Genomic DNA, 5,587 nt, shown 5'->3' with positions numbered 1-5,587 from the left:
AGTGTCTTCTGTTGGTTTATTTTCCTCAAGTGAAATAGTCTCCCTTCATACTAGTTTGTACCCTCTCAAGGATTGAAGACCATCTCACGAGTGAAGGTCTTGATTTTCCATTGTCTTGAGTCTTTCATTGCTATCCAAAGGGTGTGAAATGCTATTGTCTGGGTCTAGTAAAGCTTCACAATGACAATAGCCTGAATGCTAAGGGACAAGTGTCTCAAGGCAATGGAAAACCAAACCCCTTGATGATCCGTTTGAGAGTTACTTGAATGGCTCCTCCAGGCAAGCTTGTGCACAAAATCACAGTTGTATTCATAGTTATTATTATTATTTATAACTCGTATGGGAGTAGCACTGACAATTTCTGTCACATAGCAGGGCCCTGTTGTTCTAGGTGCCTTATAAAAGGATGAGGTACAGAGCTTACAGTTTAAATATCAGACGAGAGATAACTCACGGATGCAAAAATATTGAAAATACAAGCTGGCTATGAAACTAGGCAACAACAAAGCATGTGAAAACCCTTCAAAGCTGTTTGGTGATCCGTGCTTTTACCTCAGAGTAAAAATTTTGGCCTTGTAACTGGAACACTGATCCATGAGAATTGGATGCCCGAGAATTAGGGACCCAAATATTATTGTACTTCTGGATCCAGTCCCCTAAAATGAGTAGTCCTTATTAAAGATACTGGACGAAATATTATCCTCATGAGCCCACTGGAGCTACTTGGGGGAATCTGAGGTCCAGATTTTCCCTTTCCAGTTAGATAACAGTGTATTAATGCAGCAGTCATAAAAGTTGAAGTATCTTGACAAGGTGCTTTGACGAAGTGCAAAGCATAGTTGAAATATTTGACAAAGCTGATGGTACCTTGACATATTACCATCTTTATGCATCAAATATTCTGATGTGATATATTTGGTTATTTGTTAGAGTGAATTTGAGCAGTTTTATCATTAGTACTCTTTTTAAATCTCTGCTCATCAACCATTATCTGCGTGGGATAATGCTGCTTTAGCTAGAGCAGTATGTGCTACTGCTACCTTCTTTTCAAGGAAAGGCCACAGGCTATTCCAGCCTTACCCTGTGTACCCCCTGCAACACAATTATAATTTTTATTCCTTTTAGTGATGCAAATGGTATCATTTTTACACAGCCATTTAGTGGCACAGAGAACAAAACTGAGCAGGAACAATGTGCTTTGATGTTGCGTCTGTTCATCATGCAGGAGGTTTTATTTGCACCTCCTGTCATGAAATAACTGGCCTTGCTATCCATGTTATCCCACATCTTTGATTCAATACATACCGTGTAACTTACGGCTAGTTAGGAAAATCAAAACGTGAGAGGATTAGGCTGTATTGTTTCATCCCAGCTCTGTTTGGGGGTTTCACTGACAAGGTCAAAGCACAGCCTCTTTCTTTCTTTCTTTCTCTTTTTCTTTCTTTCTTTCTTTTTCTTTTGTAAGATTGCAAAACTGGAACATACTAGTTCACTGGTATTCAAATACACAATGCCCTTATCATAGTGGCATCTGGGAGCATATCATGCCAAATGCCTTGTTGACTCTGCTTCAAAGCTCTTTTTGCGTCAATTGCTTCATTAGCAGAGTGATGTATAGGTCCCCTGTCATGGGGGTTGTAGGGCTCAATCCCCGATGGAGAGGAATGCAAGGATTTTTGGTGAAAACACTTGAGCTAGACAGAGTGCAGAGAAATACAGCATGGATGATCTTGTCTTGACCTGGGAAAATTATTAGATGATCTAATAGGTCACTGTTATATGTCACTGTTCACAGCCAGTTTTTAACCATGAGGGGAGAAAGCTCTCTGGGACTCCCTGTAATGTGACAATGTGCTCCACATTTGCCAGTACTAATAGGGCACCTACTAAGCCATGAGCCTCCCCTTTACGACATCTGCATGTTGATACTTTCCCATGTAAGGCCATATCGTTGGCTGTGAATGAAAAATGCACAAGGCAGGCTGGAGGAGGTGAGGTGACAAAAGGAAAGAATAAAATATACCTGTGCTCTCCTCCAGTCCTGGAGCTTCTAAATTACTCTTTGGTGCCTGGAGTAAACCCAAGCATCCCTGCAAGCTTCTTCTGCCAGCTGCCAATCCAAATGGTGGGTGGAGGTTAGTGCAAAATTTGACCTTTCTAGTTGAGCCTCCTCTCCTTTGTTCACACTCCATAGATGGAGGAGATGTTGAGGGCAAACAGGGCTCAATTTCCAACCCACGTGAAAATCCTTTCATGCTGGAATAACTGTCTTTCAGATGGTTTTGTTGGCTTTAGAGCTCCACTTCACACTCAGCTGGTGCCAAGAGGGTGCTATACAAGCTGTATCCAGGTCCCAGTTGTCTATGATTAAGTGATCAATGACCGCACATTGCTCATCTTAATTCATATGACTTTTGCCCTGGGCTGAGGTTGGCTTTTGCAAATGGATATGAATAACTACCCTGTGACAATAACCGGTTGCTAATACATCAGAGAACCAAAATAGAAATGAAGCTTCTAGCAATGCTGATACACAGCCTTTCTTCTTCAAAAAGACAGGCAAACATACTCTTTCTGAACATTTCTATTAGCTAAACAGGAATGTATCTATAATGAAAAGTATGTTTTAATGCAGTGTGCAACACTAGATACAGTTTTCCTGCATCCTAAGGAAGCCCTCACTGGAAGGCTGCTTTTTGAAAAAAATAAGAGAACTTCTCAAGCCAAATTCCAGGAATAAGCTATATTTCTTCTAATTAAGGAAGATGGTTTACTACTTACCTGTCAGCAAGAAGAGGAGGAATGAAGACACTGCAGATCTACAGAGCTTCCCAATGTGCTGGTTCATAGTTGCTGAAGTATATGGCCTCACCGTCTCTCCCTCCAGTAGTACGGGCAAAAAAATATGTGTGTTATTGCAACAGGACCTCACATTCTGCCCAGTGAATGTCACACTTACTAAAGTTACCACAGCTTCAAGCTCACAGTGCTCTGCCTGCTGCCTGGATGACAGCCACGTTTGAAGTTGAACAATGAGTTCCCGGGGGCTGTTCTGATCTCTCCCAGAGAAGATGCCGAAAATGCTCCGAGAGCAGAGGGAAGATAATCCATTGTTTTTTGCTTTGGCCTTGTATAAACCAGGATTTTGTGCTGAGTACAGAGTATCCAGATACTCAAAAGGAGACCTCTCTTCTGCTGACCCTCCTCCCAAGTGTAGGTGAGAAGAGCATTGGCTTGATTTTCTGAGCAGCCAGACTCCTGTTGTCCTAATTCACCATGAAAGGAAGTTATAGGAATTAATTATCTATGTGGCTATATGCACATGGTGTTTATGGGTAAAATGTATTCCCCAAAGTATTTTATCCAGTGTAGAACCAATCCTTTTTTCACCAAAAGTTGTTTACTCCATTTAAGTAAAGCTCATCTATGCCACCAGGGTGGAGGGGAAAACTGCTAAAGAAGATGGCCCATCTGCAAAACTAGCAGGTGCGCCCTGGAATGGAAAGTCTGGGTTTACACAAAGGTACATACACAGCACGGCTTTGTGGAAAGAGCTCTAGCAGCCCCAAAGCCTCACCTGTAGCATCCAGCCCTGCCAAGCAGTGCTACCGCTGTACCAAGCACGCGCCGCTCTCGCTAGCTGGCTGGCTCCTTTTCCCTCAGCTATGGGCTTAGGGATTATGGCACACCTTTCCACAAGCCTGCTGGCTTTATCTAATGATTTTGCTTATCTTTAGGACTCTTCAGATAATGGAATTATACTTGAGTATCCAGTAAAGACTCAATTCCTCAGCTGTTAAAACACAAAACACAGTTCAGCTGAGAGAGGCATGAGTATTTCTGCTTTTATTCATATTTGAAAGCAAAAAGGACCACCCAAAAGCCCCCATCACACCCTGAGGAAATCTGTTATCATCTTACTGTCATATGGCTTTCATGAATACACTTTTAATAAATTCTGTGGTCTGTATCTTTGCATGTGGATGCTCCACAACAACTGTTTCAAGAGATTCCACATCTGACTTGCAAAAATCTGCTGACCAAACAACATCAAGAGGAACAACACATTCCTTGAGTGACCAATTGTTGCTCTAGCTTTGATGTGATGAAACCTGTATTGGCGAAAGCAGGACAGGCTAGAGGGAGTACGACTAAAGGAACCTAGAAGGCAAGTATTTATTCTCTTTTTGAAATGGCTTAGGAGAGGGGGAAGAGCTGGGATTACCAGGAAGGAATCACTCCGACATATATTAAGGGAACTGGGACCAAGTGCAGAGCAACATAGCACTTCAGTAGAAAGCTGGAAGGTAGATCGTGAGGGTCTTCTGAAGGAAGTACTGCCATAGTGTTAGTGAGCAAAACCAAAAAGTCAGAGGAGTCGAAAACAATCAAGAGTTTGAGGGAATAACCAGTAGAGTCAAAGCCACCTGGCAGACCAAGAGCCACTGGGACAGAGTTACTGGCTTAGAGTACTGGCCATGACCACATGTCAGAGAAGTCAGTGTGGGAAGATGGAACTGGACCAAAGGCATTCTGATGATCAGTGTCTGATTTAAACCCAAGTATTCAGTGTTTTTCTAAAAAAACCTTCAAGTGTGTTGTGATGGACTTACTACCATTGTGTCTGCAAATGCTGTTTGTGTTCATTTCATCCTGTAACAGCAATTCTCTTGTGAATCCTCCATTAAATAGGACATGCCTAAACAAAACTGTCAGGTCAGCCAGCTTTTAACTGAGAGAATACAAAGGGTTTTTTTGCTGGCAGCCATCAGTTGAACATGAAGCTTCTCCCACTTGGATAACCCAATATGATTCAGAGAGAATCTCGATTTTTGGACAAAAAGGAAGGTAAACTGGTCCCGAGAGCGTTGCTGAGAAAAGCCTGAAAAAAATTGGGTTTCAGAGGTCCAAATCAAGAAATCAAGCAACAAAAATGAAATAAAACACATTCCTTTTTACACTTTCTTGTAAATTTTGGATGCTTGTAGTCGGCACCATTAAAGCTGTCCTGTCTGGGCCAACAGCTGGGAGGGGGCATCAGCCGCAGGGACTTCTGGCACCTTTGCTAATATATTAGCGGGCACATACCACAGGGCCCAGAGATGCCCCTTCAGGGAGAGCCTCAACCCACTTTCTGGGGAAGCGGTGCGAGAAAAGGGACAGCAGGAAGAAACAGCGCTGCCACGCCAGGCTGCCCTACTCCTCCTTCCCTTGGCCACCCATCCATCCCTTTTCATCGTCTACCAGCCAGCCACCCAGCAAGGTTGAGATTTCTTGCCATCTCGCAGGGCTCTTCTTTTTTTTTTCCTGCAAGGTGACCCGAGGGCACAAATCTGCAAAGCCACCATCGCTCCGGCTGGCTCCCCTGATTTGAGGGGCACCCCCTGCTGCCGTCTCACTTGTCAGCCCAGCGTTTCAAACCCCTGCCCACCCGCAGCGTGGGCAGAAACCGCTTGGCGCCGCTCAGCAGCTTTACAAAACGAGATCCCGCGTTCCCCGAGACCAGTCCCCCCCCCCCGACTGCCCTCCTCTCGCCTCACCAACACCGCTCCCACACACACACCCGCACGGCTCAGCCCCCACGGCC

The sequence above is a fragment of the Charadrius vociferus genome, unplaced genomic scaffold, assembly GCF_000708025.1.
Source record: "Charadrius vociferus isolate BGI_N301 unplaced genomic scaffold, ASM70802v2 scaffold162, whole genome shotgun sequence".
Classification (NCBI taxonomy): Eukaryota; Metazoa; Chordata; class Aves; order Charadriiformes; family Charadriidae; genus Charadrius; species Charadrius vociferus.
The sequence above is the reverse complement of the archived record's forward strand: the minus strand, read 5'-3'. Positions refer to the sequence as shown.